The following is a 16,366-nucleotide window of genomic DNA, read 5'->3' as shown; positions in this document are numbered from 1 at the left end:
GGAACCATCACAGATCCCATTTTTGGAAAGATGACTCCATTATGTGTTGGAAAAACTACATGAACAGTGATGCTTCTAAGAAAGACATTGTCATCTTTTTTTTTTTGCTCAACGAACAATTCTTTACTTTTTTCATTTCTTAGAACTACAGCTATATCGTGTAAAAGGCAGCACTGCTGGGCAAATCTTAAATAGGGGAACACGGCACTTGCCAAAGCAGATGAGATCAGTGTTCCATGTTATTCAATGATCTCGTCTAGGAGAGTGATTAGGATCAGATACTTCAGATGGTGGATGGTTGTGAAATAACATACCCAATGGCAAAGTTTCTTCCTACCTCCCATCATTTAGTGGTTGGCTTATACCCTGAAACATGAGAGTTTATATTCCTTCTAAAACCTTTGATTTTTAAAATTACATAGTCAAAAAAGTGTTGTCATAAACACATTATAATAGAACCTCAGAGTTATGAACACCAGAGTTAAGAACTGACCCGTCAACAAAGCACCTCATTTGGGACCAGAATTATGCAATCAGGCAGCAGCAGAGGGGAAAAAAGCAAATACTATACAGTACTGTGTTAAACGTAAACTACTAAAAAAAAAAAGGCAAAGTAGCATTTTTCTTCTGAATAGTAAAGTTTCAAATCTATATTAAGTATCAGAGGGGTAGCCGTGTTAGTCTGGATCTGTAAAAGCAGCAAAGAATCCTGTGGCACCTTATAGACTAACAGACGTTTTGGAGCATGAGCTTTCGTGGGTGACATGCATCTGAGGAAGTGGGTATTCACCCACGAAAACTCATGCTCCAAAATGTCTGTGAGTCTATAAGGTGCCACAGGATTCTTTGCTGCTTTTACAAATCTATATTAAGTCAATGTTCACTTAGAAACTTTTGAAAGAACAACTGTAACCTTTTGTTCAGAGTTACGAATATTTTAAATTTATGAACAACCTCCATTCCTGAGGTATTCGTAACTCTGAGTTGTACTGTACTTTCTTCAGGCCCTTGTCCTGCAATGGACATAAGGACATAAGACTGGAAATAAGGCGTACATTTATAATGATGAGAGTGAGTTACCACTGGAACAATTTACCAAAGGTCATGCTGGATTCTCCATCACAGACAATTTTAAAATCCAGATTGGATGTTTTTCTAAAAGATCTGCCTTAGGAATTCTTTTTGGGCAGATCTGTGCCTTGTGTTGTACAAGAAGTCGGTGGTCTCTGTGGGTTGACGCCCATCTGCCTGCATAACCCCATTAACATGACAGTGCAGGATGTCTGTCCACAAAGATCACGTTACAGAATCAGTCCTTTCTCGTCAGATTGCATCTGTTCCCTGGGTGTCTTTGAGTCATACCTGTTTACTGCTCAGAAAAAGTTTCAACCATTGATAAGACTGCAGAATCAATAGAAAAGCAAACTGGAAAATCTGCTGCTTTGTAAGTCACCAGCTAAATTCTCATTTCACAGGCTTGATTTCATGTCTTTTTTTTTTTCATACACAAGTGTGGGATTTTGCAAATCCAGCATGTGCACACACATTTTTATGGGTACTCCTGTTGCACCCACTTTTGAAAATTTGCATCTATTTCTGATCAGTTAATATGTAAATATGGTTACTTTAAAAAGAGGGTTATTATAGCCTTCATATTTTAAAACTTCTTATTGTTTGAATGAGAAGCAGGTGATTAGGGATAAACCTTCTGTCTACTTTACAGCCCTAGGCAAAATCTGAATGATTGAGTCTTTTGAGGAGGCAGTGTGATCTAGTGGGTGGGCACTGGACGAGGAGTCAAGAGATCTGGGCTCCCTTCTCTCAGCTCTGACACTGATCAGCTGTGTGATAAGCCACGTGGGCATGTCATGGCTATCTCTGTGCCTTTGTTTCCCCTCTCACCCTTTGTGTGTTTGGGACTGTCTCAGACCACCTGCCTGTACAGTGCCTAGCACAATGTGGCTCCAATCTCAGTGGGAATCTCTATGTACTATTGTAATGCCACTGTTACTAAGGGTATGTCTACACTACCGGATTATTCCGATTTTACATAAACCGGTTTTGTAAAACAGATTGTATAAAGTCTAGAGCACGCGACCACACTAAGCACATTAATTCGGTGGTGTGCGTCCATGTACCAAGGCTAGCATTGATTTCTGGGGCATTGCACTGTGGTTGGCTAGCCCGTAGCTATCCCATAGTTCCCGCAGTCTCCCCCGCCCATTGGAATTCTGGGTTGAGCTCCCAATGCATGATGGTGCAAAAACAGCTTCGTGGGTGATTCTGGGTAAATGTCATCACTCATTCCTTCCTCCATGAAAGCAGCGACAGACAATCATTTCGTGCCCTTTTTCCCTAGATTGCCCTGGCAGACGCCATAGCATGGCAGCCATGAAGACTGTTTTGCCTTTTGTCATTGTCACCGTATGTGTACTGGATGCCACTGACAGAGGCGGTACTGCAGTGCTACACAGCAGCATTCATTTGCCTTTGCAAGGTAGCAGAGACGGTTACCAGTCGTTCTGTACCGTCCTCTGTGCCATTGTAAATTGGCGATGAGATGATGGTTATCAGTCGTTCTGTACTGTCTGCTGCTGTCATGGGTGCTCCTGCCTGACCTTCGCTGAGGTCGGCTGGGGGTGCAAAGACAAAAATGGGAATGACTCCCCGAGTCAATCCCTCCTTTATGGTTTATCTAAAAATAGAGTCAATCCTGCTTAGAATATGGGGCAAGTGTACTAGAGAACCAGTGTACCAGAGAACCAGAGAGCACAGCTGCTCCATGTCAGATCCCGCAGAAATGATGTGCTGCATGCCATTTTAGGGGGTGCCCCTGCAACAACCCCACTCGTTGCTTCCCTTCTCCCCCAACCATCCTGGGCTACTGTGGCAGTGTCCCCCCATGTGTGTGATGAAGTAATAAAGAATGCAGGTATAAGAAACACTGAGTTTTTAGTGAGATAAAATGAGGGGGAGGCAGCCTCCAGCTGCTATGATAGTCCAGGTAGGACATTAAACGGTAGGGGGGAGAGGAGCCCAGCATCCCGCTGCTGTGATAGTCCAGGCAGTACAGAATCTTTTCTTTAGACATGAAAGCGGGGGGGCTGATGGAGCTCAGCCCCCAGTTGCTATGATGAGGACGGTTACCAGCCATTCTGTACCATCTGCTGGGAATAACCGGGAGTCATTCCTATTTTTACCCAGGGGCCCCGGCCGACCTCACCTGAGGCCAGCCAGGAGCACTCACGGGATGATGAAGAGGACGGCTATCAGTCCTTTTGCACTGTACTGTCTGCCACCTGGGAGGGGATAGGAGGGGAGAAGATGCTGCTGTTCAGTGCCGCAGCACCCCGTCTACCAGCAGCATGCAGTAGATATGTGGTGACACTGAAAAAAGTCAAGAAATGATTTTTTCCCCTTTTCTTTCATGGGGGGAAGTGGTGGTAAATTGACGAGATATACCCTGAACCACCCCGGACAATGTCTTTGACCCTACACTCACTGGGAGCTCAGCCAAGAATGCAAATACTTTTTGGAGACTGCGGGGACTGTGGGATAGCTGGAGTCCTCAGTCCCCCCTCCCTTCCTTCATGAGCGTCCATTTGGTTGTTTGGCTTTCTGTTACGCTTGTCACACAGCACTGTGCTGTGGACTCTGTATCATAGCCTGGAGATTTTTTTCAAATGCTTTGGCATTTTGTCTTCTGTAATGGAGCTCAGATAGAACAGATTTGTCTCCCCATACAGTGATCAGATCCAGTATCTCCCGTACGGTCCATGCTGGAGCTCTTTTTGGATTTGGGACTGCATCGCCACCCGTGCTGATCAGAGCTCCACGCTGGGCAAACAGGAAATGCAATTCAAAAGTTCGCGGGGCTTTTCCTGTCTACCTGGCCAGTGCGTCCGAGTTCAGATTGCTTTCCAGAGTGGTCACAGTGGTGCACTGTGGGATACCACCCAGAGGCCAATACCGTCGATTTGCAGCCACACTAATCCTAATCCGACATGGCAATACCGATTTCAGCGCTACTCCTCTTGTCGGGGAGGAGTACAGAAACCGATTTAAAGAGCCCTTTATATCGATATTAAGGGCCTCGTTGTGTGGACGCGTGCAGGGTTAAATCGGTTTAACGCTGCTAAATTTGGTTTAAACGTGTAGTGTAGACGAGGCCTAATAGTGAATCTAATAGCCTGCAGGGCACTTGCAACAGTAAGGATTTATTTTGCGTTTTAGCCTGATCCTATATTTTAAGAAATCAGAGGAATTCCCCTCCCATGAGTAATGAATTTCTCTTGTATTTGTTCCTCTTTATCTGAAAGCTTCTCAAGCTACCTAACAGCTCTTCCTATTCCCAGTCATCCTCTGGGAATCAGTCTCCTGTTATCTGCTCCAAGTCAACCTGTGGTGTCATTGAAGAGTGATGGGTAAGAAGCAGCAACAGTAATGTTCCAGGTGAATTTGTTGATACTACTGCAAAATACAGAAATTAAACCCAAACCATGCTTCTGTGTCAATTACTGAGGAAGTGAAATAAAGCAGCTGTCATGCTGCTAACTGCTCTGTGTACACACTATCTGACATAAGCAGGCCTAGTCCTGATTCTTTAATTGCTTCACAAGTGTAATTGACAGAATTAAGTTCTTCTTTCATGTCTCTCCCAGATGCATTGTAGAGAACCTCAGTGGTTTTCAAGTTTCACTCACGAAGAGGAGAAAATAGCCCAGGTTATTCTTCCCTCTCCCACACAAACTTAGAAACAGACCCATAGTAGTGGAGGAAGCAATCACCTGTTTAATATCTAACCTTCACAGTCTTCTGCCTACCAGGGCCATCACTACTAGTACTTAAAACAAAGATGAGGAGGAGGCCATGGTCTTCACAAGAATTACAGTCAGACACAGAGCATGACTTAATAGCACAATCGCTGGAATGTTACACCAGGGATGACTTTGGCCCACTGAAGAAGTAAAAAATAAGGTATCTAATGCTGGAACAAATCACAATCATGTATTTTCCAGTGGTACATGCACATCATACAAAAGAACCTCCCTCAGTCAGGATGGGTACATTAGCAAAATTGTGCTCAGAGAAAATCTCCTGTCCTTATTTAAAACATTGGCCTCAATAATGAAGCCTAAAACTATATTATTTCTACAACCCATAGCTGGGAGATGAGACTTCCTCCCAAGTGACAGTTAAGAGGTAACCTTACCTCCTCGATTTCTGGCTGTTACAGAAGATGCTTACATTAAACTAGGCATCTAAATGATGAAAGTTCAAGCTATTTAAGGACAATGGATACCTCGTTATTAGTCAATGCTCATTAGTTCCAGTACCTTCCTTTGTATGCATACACTCATGAAAAGACCAGAAGAAATTATGGTATAAACTATAGGATACAGGAAATGTGAGATATTAAATATCCTATGAGATCTCAAGTCTATAGCTGCATTCAGAAACTCTGACACCTTGCAAGGAAACAGCTCTGACCCATCAGCAGAGTCTCTTTATTACTGATACACAGAGATACTTCCTGCTGTGTGTGAAACTTCAACACAAAGGGTTTGGGAGATTTTAAGCAAACTTTTTTAAATAAAAGATGCTTTTTCTCCCTCTCAGCCAATTTTGTTGGGAAAAAAAAGCACTATATCACTACTGTTAAACGAGCTTTATAGTTTTTCCCTCTCTAAGGAAAATAGCATGAGACTGGCATAATCAGGTGCTATATGACAAAAGTGCTAGAAATGCAAGCAGTGTGGAGTAGCTAAAAACCACTGAGTGGAGGAAAAAAGAGAGCAAATGTCAGTGGCTGAAATAACATAAGTTGCACTAAATTTCCTCTTTATACAGTTTAACCCATGGCTGAACAAATGGTGATTGCATTGAACCTTTATATACGTTTGTCAAGGTTCCTTCCCCACTCTGAACTTTAGGGTACAAATGTGGGTACCTGCATGGACACTTCTAAGTTTAATTACTAGCTTAGATCTGGTAACTCTGCCACCATCCAGAAATTAGTGTCTGGAGCACTTCCTGTCCCCCCAAAACTCTCCCCTCCCTGGGTGGCCTTGAGGGACTTCACCAATTCCCTGGTGAACACAGATCCAAACGCCTTGGATCTTAAAACAAGGAGAAATTAACCATCCCCCCTCCTTTCCCCCACCGATCCCTGGTGAGTCCACATCCAATCCCCTAAAACAAGGAAAAATCAATCAGGTTCTTAAAAAGAAAGCTTTTAATTAAAGAAAGAAAGGTAAAAATCATCTCTGTAAAATCAGGATAGAAAGTACTTTACAGGGTAATCAAATTCGTATAGCCCAGAGGAACCCCCTCTAGCCTTAGGTTCAAAGTTACAGCAAACAGAGGTAAAATCCTCTCAGCAAAAAAGGACATTTACAAGTTGAGAAAACAAAAATAAAACTAATCCGCCTTGCCTGGCTGTTACTTACCATTTTGAAACATGAGAGACTGGTTTAGAAAGATTTGGAGAGCCTGGATTGATGTCTGGTCCCTCTTAGTTCCAAGTGCGAACCACACCCAAAACAAAGAGCACAAACAAAGACTTCCCTCCACCAAGATTTGAAAGTATCTTGTCCCCTTATTGGTCCTCTGATCAGGTGTCTGCCAGGTTTACTGAGCTTCTTAACCCTTTACAGGTAAAAGAGGCATTAACTCTTAACTATCTGTTTATGACAATGTTCAAAATGTACCGGTATGTCAGGAAACCAGGCATAAGCTAGAGCAGTGCTTCTCAACCTTTTCAGTATCACTGACCCAATTTTTTTGTATCAGGATCCTCCTGGATCTCCTTCCCTCTAGCTGGAATCTAATCAGGGCCCACCTTCCTGTTTAGCAATATGGGAAGGGCAAGGTGGTTGTGACACACTGATACCTCTTTGCAACCCCCTTGTGGGTGACGCCCCAGAGTTGGGAAACCATGTGTTCGAGAAGCTACACTAGAGTGGCCAATAATTGGCCATCTCTGGGTCTTATTGACAAATTGACCTGAGCCTGAGGGCTGCACCTAATGGATTGTATCATTTGTACCTGTCTTCCACTTCATTATGGACTTGGAACCTGCAGAGACTACAGGTCCCAACCCGTCATGCTCCGTCTTGATCCAAGGAGTGCTAAATTTGAAAGCAGCTCTGGGCTTTCCTGTAGAACTCCATGGGAGGCCCTTGGCCTGCTAGCTACAATGGTCAAAACTGAGATACGCAGTGTGTTTTAATAAACTGGCTAGTAAAGATTTAATTTTTTGCTCATCTGTGATGTTCTTGCTCTCCTCCCTCTTGTGCCCATACTAGTCTCAGCCTCTGAGCTGCAGCTCTATAAAAGCAGCAGCATGTTTTAGCATCAGTGAGCACGACTGTCACCAAATCCCATCACAGAACTTCTCTGGGATTTCTGGGGCACCGGGCTGTCATTTCCTAAGTTCCAGGCAGTGACAGATTCTTTTTTTCAGATGGAGGCTAATTTTTATTCTCGTCCCTGTGGATGGCATATCTCTTCTATGAGGGAGGCTTTCTCTGTAAGGGAACACAATAGGTTTTGAGATACTGAGGGAATTGTAATGGTAGCATTTGGGGCAAAAAATGTGTTCCATGATCAGGCTTGATAGGCTGTACTGGAGCTATTTTTGTAGCTCAGGATCGCCAACTCTTCCCACTTCACTTTTTCATTATCTTTTTCTCACTTTCTCCACAGCAGGATTTTTTCTTAGGGCGTTAAGGATGCAATGCATCTTCTTGCCCCCTTTTTTGGCCTGACATCTCTTTACAGCCAGAGCTAAATTAAGGTTAATAATGAAAGAACAAACAATCTTGCCAAATAGGTGATGTTAATTTCCAAGGGTGGTTGTTGCTGTGATTGTCTTGCATCAGTAGGTGTGTGAGGTCATGGGTATTAGCTAGATTTTTTACTGTTGCTGATGTTATATGTGCAAGATTTCCTTCTAATGGACAGGCCTTTATTGACTCTTGAATATGGCATTATATTGCACAATGGATGGTACAATGCTGACTTTTTGTGTAGTATATTGATTAGCAACAAAAATAACCAGATATTTTACAAATCAAAGTCCAGGGTTGCTGCACCATGTCACCCCCGCAACAACTCCTCAGCTATCTCAATTTTTCAGCCTCGCTCTTTTTTTATTTTTTTTTCCAAAACATCATCAAAATTGATATTTTCCTGAAAATATCTAATTTTGACAAAATGGCATTTTCTGACAGAAAAATATTCCACTGGAATATTTTCAACCAGCTCCTCTAGAGACAAGGCACCTATAACGTTTACTACAAGATGGCTAAATGAGGTCAGTGCTATATCCCCAGCCCTGGCTGACTTTGCCTAGTTTACTTCAGGGTGAAACTACAGTGCCTTGTCTTTACCACGATTTTACAATGGAATAGCTAATGCACATTTGTTATCCCACAGTAAAAACACACCTTTATGCTGGCAGTGAAGACAAAGCTTAGGAAGTGTAGTCCTTGTGGAACACTATTGGTTTCATTTTCTTTAGGTGGAACTCCGCTTTCAAAAGTTTGGTAAGCACTGATGGAAAGAATAAATAACAGGTAAGACTTGAGTTCTGGGGCTGTAATCCAAACCAAAGGGTCAGATGATGATACATAGCACAATAACAGAGGCTGGTTGATTTTTTATAATCACCAAGACCCCAAGATGTAATCACAGCTCCTTAATTCAAAAATCTCCTGTCTTTTTTATTTTCTATAATACATTCAGTTGATCCAAGGCAATGATGTTCTGACAGCAACTCTTGGGAGCTGCTCATTAAAATTCTATTGCCAAACTGAAGAGAGGGTTGGGATAATTTTCTGCATTGGGTGGAATTCAACTCCTCTCTGAATACTATTGTCTCTCTGCATGCATTTTTAACGTGCCTAACCCTGAAGTGTCTAGGCACCATATGCAAAACTGAGAGCAGCATCATATCTGTTAGAAAAAGCTCAGGTCTCCATGCCCTCCAGCAGGGATGACTTGTATCCATGGGGCTCATAATAATATGTCCGAGGCACAAATATTTTGTTTTTTGGAATGGACCACATTGCCCCATACAACAGGTTTCTGGGGTTGAGCTCCAGGACAGTCAATCGGGAAGCTTATACTTTCCTGCTGTAAATTGTAAATGTTGTGAATAAATAGGAATTGGGACCAAGATTTTTCAAAATAACTAATGCACTTGTGTGCCTCAACGTTGGGGTGCTCAGTTTGAGACACTATAAAAGAACCTGACTTTGAGAAGGTGAGTGCTCAGCACTTTCCAGATATCAGACCCCTTTAAGGTGTCTCACCTGGGCACCCAGAACCTGAGACTCCCCAAACCACTAGTCACTTTTGAAAAGCAGGATCTTGGTCTCTGTCCAGAAACTTTCACAAACTCTATGTTCACTTCCCAAAGTTTCAAACAGAAATATGCAAATATCTCCTGGGATAACAGGAGTAACAGACCAGTGGTCATGAAGACAATATCTACCACTTGCTTCTCTTCAAAATGCTTTTAAAGCAGTAAAAAGGGGGGAAAAAATCTGATCTGTTTTAGCATTTGCAGCTGGATGTGTCATTGAAATTAGGTCCTGTTATGACGGCTGGTTCAGGGAGGCTGCATAACCTGATATTATGGCTTAATGGTACAGGGCATTTCACTACAGAGAAAGAATTCTAAAAATAGGATAGAATCATGTTTTGTGTTAGCACCTTTCATATTCAAAGTATCCCAAGAAAGCTACAAATCAATGAGCTAAATAATGATGAGGCAGTGACTGTGTCAGTCATTGATCACTCAGCAGTAGCACACATGCAGCCTTGGACTCTGGAACTCTCTGCTGAAGAGAGAACACTGACTGAAAATCACTGTTTTTTTACAAGTGCCATGACATCTTCACATTTCACCTATATAGAATATCAGGGTTGGAAGGGGCCTCAGGAGGTCATCGAGCCCAACCCCCTGCTCAAAGCAGGACCAATCCCCAGACAGATTTTTGCCCCGATCCCTAAATGGTCCTCTCAAGGATTGGGCTCACAACCCTGGGTTTAGGAGGCTAATGCTCAAACCACTGAGCTATCCCTTATATAGAAAGCCACCTGAGTGTGTCATCTTCAGCACTCTCTGAGAGCACAGCATGCTCCTGCAGCATCAGCACTGAATATGCGCTGAAGCCCCGGCTTGCAGTCTGAACCTATGGCCTTTAAAGTACTGGCTTGTGTCAGATCTGCTCATGTTTATGGTTTTGTGACTGTCTCAGTCTCTAGTGGTTGGCCTGAACACAGGGATATAACCCTACTGCCAATGAAACTAATGGAGGGTCTCATTTGACTCAAGCTGAAGAGGCCTGTGATTTTTGGCCATGCATTCCCATCCTCATGTCTGATGTGTGGCTAGCTGATGATTGAGGTGCTTGCCCAAAATGTGGCCAAAGCTTCTTATACCCTGCTGGGTCAGAGATAGGAATGTTACCAAGTGAATGATACTAATACTAAATATTTTAAATAATTAATTTAATTTAAATAACTATTTGAAGTCATTAGCACAAACAGCTGTTTTCACCATAATTATATTAAACGGGACACAATCTTCTCTCTCTTTTAAAGAGATCGTTGTATACTGAAGATATATTGATGCCACCCACAAGAGGAAGCAGGTATATTTGGTATCCATGTCTTTCTCCTTTTCAACAATTAATTGTCCCATTTGTAAGCTTCAACAACTGAGGTTTCTTCAGCAACACTAGCTGGAGAGGTAGCAGTTAATGCCAGCAAGGAGACAAAATGGTGAGGAGCATACTTGTGAGGTGTAAATAATCACAGGGTGATATTCAAGTGCTTATTATATACATATCTGTGAGAGGGAAAAAAGAGGCTGCTTTGAACAGTGGAGTATAAGATGAAAACAAAAGAAAGCAAAAATCTAATTGAAAACTGTTCATCCTGAATCAACCAAATACGGATCCCAAACTCAGCATACAGTACATGAATTCTTTATGTGGTCCTGCCTGTCATTAACCCCTATGGTTTCTCTGGAATAACGTACCTTCCTTTAGTAAATCTTCATTTCTTTCTTTTTCATTCCTTGGCCATATGCCAGTGCTTTCCTCCTCTGTGATATGAGAGGCTCCATCGGTACTGGCATAGGACAATGTGATGCTACTGCCCCTTATGTTATTAAACTCAAGACTCGTGATCAAAATGAAACTAAGATGGGGATGTCTTGGTTTTCTTGAGAACTCGAGTAGTTACATGGCCATGCTGTTATGCATTAATGATCTAAATAAGGAATAAGGCAGACAACACAGTTTTACACTGACAGAAATAGTTACAGGGAAGACGTAAGTGGAAAAGACAAGGAAATCACTGATTATAACAACAGATTATGATTTGATGAATTTTATGTAAATCTGACTCTATGCTATAGAAGTAAATTAAGTTTATTTTTGTGAGTGCATAAATACAATGATTCATCTTTGATTTTTATATTGGGAATGAATTCCAGGTCACTGTATTTTACATAACGTGCACAGTAAAATGCTGCTTTTAATTTGCACTGTATCTGCACTGAGAAAAATCAAGGTTTACAGTGTATGTTTTAACGTCTTCTACAGACACTGACAATGTTATGTTAGTGCCTCTAATTAGAGAGCTGAGGCTTGTTGGCAGAGGAATTCATCTCCATTACAAGTTGTTGTTGTTTTTTTGTTTTTAACATGCAAGGCCTGTGCCGAGTGTTCTAGGTTTTGGCTACTGAATATGATTACATTGCTTGCTTTCTGTACTTCACACCTCATAGTGCTTAGGAGCAGCATGACTGGCTTTGTCAGCTCTGCAAACACTTGACGTGAGTAGGTTCAGGGCACAGAAATGACTGTCTCTGTTTCAGGTCCCCTTTCATTGGAGAATTGCATAACTGGAGAAATTTATTTTCAAATGGTCTTTGTAGATATCTTGATATTTACTCTTCATATTGGGGGAAAATCACTGCAGTGTCTGTCTCTGTATTTATAGGGTCTCCGTCAGTAGTAGTATCAAAGTACCCCACAAGAGGCTTATGAATTTATCTTCCCAGTACCTGTGATGTAAGGGGTATAACTTAGATTTTACAGATGAGGAACTGAGGCCTCAAATGCCCAGATTTGTAAAGATATTTAGGTGTTACTCTGCTCAGTGTTACAATACCTAACTGACTTGGAAGCCTGTCATGGTATAATTCCCCACTCTGAACCTTAGCGTCCAAAAGATTGGGTATCAGCATGAATTCCTCTAAGCTCAATTACCAGCTTTGTACTTGTAGTGCTGCCACCAACCAGGAATTCCAGTGCCTGGTACACTCCAGTCCCCCCCACAAACCTTGCCCGGGGACCCCCAAGACCCAGTCCCTCTGGATCTTAACACAAGGAACGTAAACCCTTTCCCTCACCATTGCCTCTCCCAGACTTCCCCTCCCTGGGTTACCCTGGAAGATCACTGTGATTCAAACTCCTTGAATCTTGAAACAGAGAGGAAAATCCACCTTCCTCCCTCCTTCTCTCTCCCCCTCCCAGACTCTCCCTGAGAGAGAAAGTAATCCTAACACAGAGAGAAATTAACCTTTCTCTCCCCCTTCCCTCCTTTCTCCCCATCAATTCCCTGGTGGATCCAGACCCAGTCCCCTGGGGTCTCACCAGAATAAAAAAACAATCAGGTTCTTAAACAAGAAAAGCTTTTAATTAAAGAAGGAAAAACAGTAAAAATTATCTTTGTAAATTTAAGATGGAATATGTTACAAGGTCTTTCAGCTATAGACACTGGGAATACCCTCCCAGCCTAAGTATACAAGTACAAATTAAAATCCTTTTAGCAAAATACAAATTTGAACTCCTTCCAGCCAAATACACATTTGCAAATAAAGAAAACAAACATAAGCCTAACTCGCCTTTCCTACCTAGTACTTACTATTCTGAGTATATAAGAGCCTGTATCAGAGAGATGGGAGAGAAACCTGGTTGCACGTCTGGTCATTCTCAGAACCCAGAGAGAACCACCACCATAAACTAACAGCACACACAAAAACTTCCCTCCCTCAAGATTTGAAAGTATCCTGTCCCCTGATTGGTCCTCTGGTCAGGTGACAGCCAGGCTCACTGAACTTAATCCTTTACAGGCAAAGAGATATGAAGTACTTCTGTTCTATTAACCCTTGACTATCTGTTTGTGACAAAGCCTCATTTTCAAAAGTGACTTTAGGCACTTGGGAACCAATGTTTCAAAGGAATCTAAGGTCCTAAATCAGCTAGGCCTAAAAACCTTTACATATCTGTGCCAGAGATACTAAGAGCCTGATCCTGCAAACACTTAAGCACATGCTTTACGGACAGATACAAATCTAGTTACATGTGTGCTTAAGTGTTTGCAGGATCAGGACCTAAGTGACTGGTCACCCAAGGACACACAGGCAGTCTGTGGCAGAGCCAGGAACCAAACCTCCATCGTGCAATGCCTCGTCTCTGACCTTGGCCATAAGACCATCCTTCCTTCATTTAGAGGTCTTCCTCCTACCCAATTTTAGGGCGATATATGGAAATTATAGCCCCAGATTAGCAAACTAATTAAGTATGTGCCTAATTTAAGCACGTGAATAGTTTCATTGAGACTACTCATATATGCTTTAAGTGAGGTATGTTCTTTAAGGACCTTGCCAAGTTGGGGCCTTTGCCACCCTAGGCTTTGCTTTCCTTTTTAGAGGTGTGAGTGGGATTTTTGTTTGGCCCAAATTTAAACCCAGATCTGAACACTCCAGTGCTTTGAAAAAGTTCAGCTGGAGATCCGAACACCATGCTTCAGATTCATCTGTAATTGTTCATACAGCGCAGCATGTGTACATAGAGCTGCAGAAAGTGGGTGGGGAAAAACATGTATAATAAAAGGTTGTTATTCCTCCCCGTCCTGTCCCCACCAAGTTATTGCAGGTTGAAAGTATCCACCCTTCCCTAACCCCTGGTGTTGCTAGTGCAGTGCCATCATTTTAAGTGAGCAGCGTCTTTTGTTCCCTCTGGCATTTAGACTGTCTCATCTGTGTCAGGATTCTCAGTCTGTGCATCTGGAGGCATTAACATACACAGACTCTGTCTTGAATTCCACTGCTTTTGATAGGCTACTGGGAGATTATGTACAGTGAGTTTTGTGTGTTTGCTTTTCAAACCGTTCTAGCTGAATTAGTCCTTTGGAAAGATGCGGGTAGGGTTAGGGTGGTTAATTTCTTCCTCCACTGAGCGTCAGGGAGAACGTGCTGAAGCTGCAGATACCTTAAAATTTCCAACACAGCTGTCAGTTTTAGGGGTGGAGGAGACCCTAACACCCTCACCGTATCTTTCTTTTAAGGGGGAAGGTTTGTTTTTTCTGAATTTGTCCAGCAGCAGCCGGCTAGTTTTGCACAACCTATTGAACTCTGGAAATAGAGGTTCTCTGTGTAGGTGCAAACTGTGCATCCGGATTCTAGTGCTGAAGGAGGTGGGAGTTTGTATCGTATGCAAAAGCTAACTAACTAAAGCTGTGACTGGCACTGATATTTGATCGATCTTTGTTAGGGACTTGAATGTTCACTCATTTTTTCTTTCCAGGTGTAACTGCACTTAGACTGTGGCGATTTAGAGGCTGCTCTTGGAAGAGCGTTAACTGAATGTACATATATTGCCAAATGCGCCGCTGGGAGCCGTGGGCTTTGTGGACTGAGAAGTTGCCGGAGGGAAAGGGAGAGCTTTAAATCGTGGGAAGGGAATTACCTTGCTTGGGGTGATGCTGTGCTAGCCAGAATCACCAGGGGGCGCTCGAGTAGGGTTCTCAGCCCAGCATCTTCCTCCGGAGCAAGACGCCCGGGCTGCTCAGAAGGTGGAAATCTCTCATTGTGTGAAGCTGCTGTTTCCCAGCGCCACACCTCCCACCTCGCCTCGCCGCGGCCATCGATGCTCCAGCCGCCAGCTTTCCCGATGCCCTGAGGATGGAGCCGGCTTTTCCGGAGGGATCAAGCTCCTGCCCTCAGAGCAGCACTTCCACAAGCTCCTCTCTCTAAACCAGCCAAGCCCAGGAGCCAGAATTTCAAGAACAAACAGGGGACACCCTCACCCCGCTCCACAAGAATCTGGGACCAGCCCTTTGCTCCCGTCCCGATCACTTGCACAGGTAGGTGATGCGCTGGCTGCTGAGAAAAGCGTCTGTTCCAGTGGCTGTGGGGCTCTAACTTTCTCCAAAATATGTAGTTACACTTAAGGAAAAGAAACTTTTTAGTTAATTTCTTCTCCCTTTCTCCCCAGCTGGGGATAACTGCTGAGTGGTGCTAACTAGCAATCCATGACCTGAGCTTGTAAATGACCTACGCGCTGGCTTTTCCAGGTGGGACCTCTTGGCACTCTGATTTCCCATGCAGTGTTACTGTTGTGGATCTCCTAGGCATCGCCTTTCCAGCATATATTCTATTTGCTAGCTTGATCTGAAGAGAAATGAACGTAATTTGATCCATCGTGCTGAAGTGCACGATGCTAACTTGGCTCTCACTGTTATTTTTACAGTTGAGTACAGATTAATATTTCAGCGAGTGTTCTCGTTTCTATGATGAACTGGATCGATATTCTCTGTGTGCTCGTGTGTGTTTATCCCCAACTCCTCCTTTGCAGCCGGCTGGATGGCAAGTGCCTAAAACGAAGCAGAAAGGGGGCTCCCCAGAGACCAACCCAGCAGCAGTTTGTTAAATAATATTGAAGAGTCACTCTACAAATGCTGGAAGTATTTGGAGAGCAATAATAATGTGTCTTGGGTTGGAAAATTAAACCAGATGATATTACAGGGCAAAACACACAAGGACTTTTGGGTCCTAAGGCAAAAGTTTATTGCTGTTCATGAAGAATGTCAATATTTGTTTGATTATCCTCTCAGTTCCCACCCACCTTTATTTAGCTAGGTACGTTTCATAGAGAAGCGGTGTCTGTTTCATTCTTTATTTCTGTTTGTGGGTCTTTGGTGCCTCTCTTACCTGCCTGAACTGATGCTAGAGTTCCTGATGAGGTACAGCTCAAATGTCTCAGCATGCAGAATGATGGCTCATAATAGAATAAAATAGTGCTACCAGAAATGGCTCATACATAGGTAATGAGTTGCATAGAATACATGGTGCGTGCTTAATAGCAGCAGCACTGGTACAGCAGGGTGATCAACACACAGGTACTATCCTCCATCTTTATATGAGCTTGGAAATCAGAATTATGAAAAGTGTCAGCTGAATTTTTCTTGCTGTTAGTACAAGCAACTCCACATCATTGCCTGTTAACTTGAAAATATTAATTTGAGTATTTTTGAATAACAAAATATTTAGTATCAGCTA

At 42.9% G+C, this 16,366-nt stretch overlaps 1 protein-coding gene across 4 annotated transcripts in view; it reads left to right on the top strand.

Moving 5' to 3' along the window:
- Nucleotides 1–16,366, top strand: part of CPNE4 (copine 4) — a 433,913-nt gene that overhangs the window by 83,863 nt on the left and 333,684 nt on the right. The window contains exons 1-2 of one of the 4 annotated variants that reach the window (XM_050938442.1): nt 14,079–14,166; nt 14,613–15,171. The exons of 1 other annotated variant lie outside the window; for it this stretch is intronic. The gene's annotated coding sequence lies outside the window, so the exon portion shown is untranslated. Of the gene's footprint in view, nt 1–14,078; nt 14,167–14,307; nt 15,172–16,366 lie in introns of those variants that run through there. 2 more of the 4 variants (XM_050938443.1, XM_050938441.1) reach the window with 2 other exon arrangements.

This window comes from Gopherus flavomarginatus, chromosome 2 (genome assembly GCF_025201925.1).
Source record: "Gopherus flavomarginatus isolate rGopFla2 chromosome 2, rGopFla2.mat.asm, whole genome shotgun sequence".
NCBI lineage: Eukaryota > Metazoa > Chordata > Testudines > Testudinidae > Gopherus > Gopherus flavomarginatus.
Note: the sequence above shows the minus strand (reverse complement) of the source record. Positions and strands in the feature narration are given on the sequence as shown.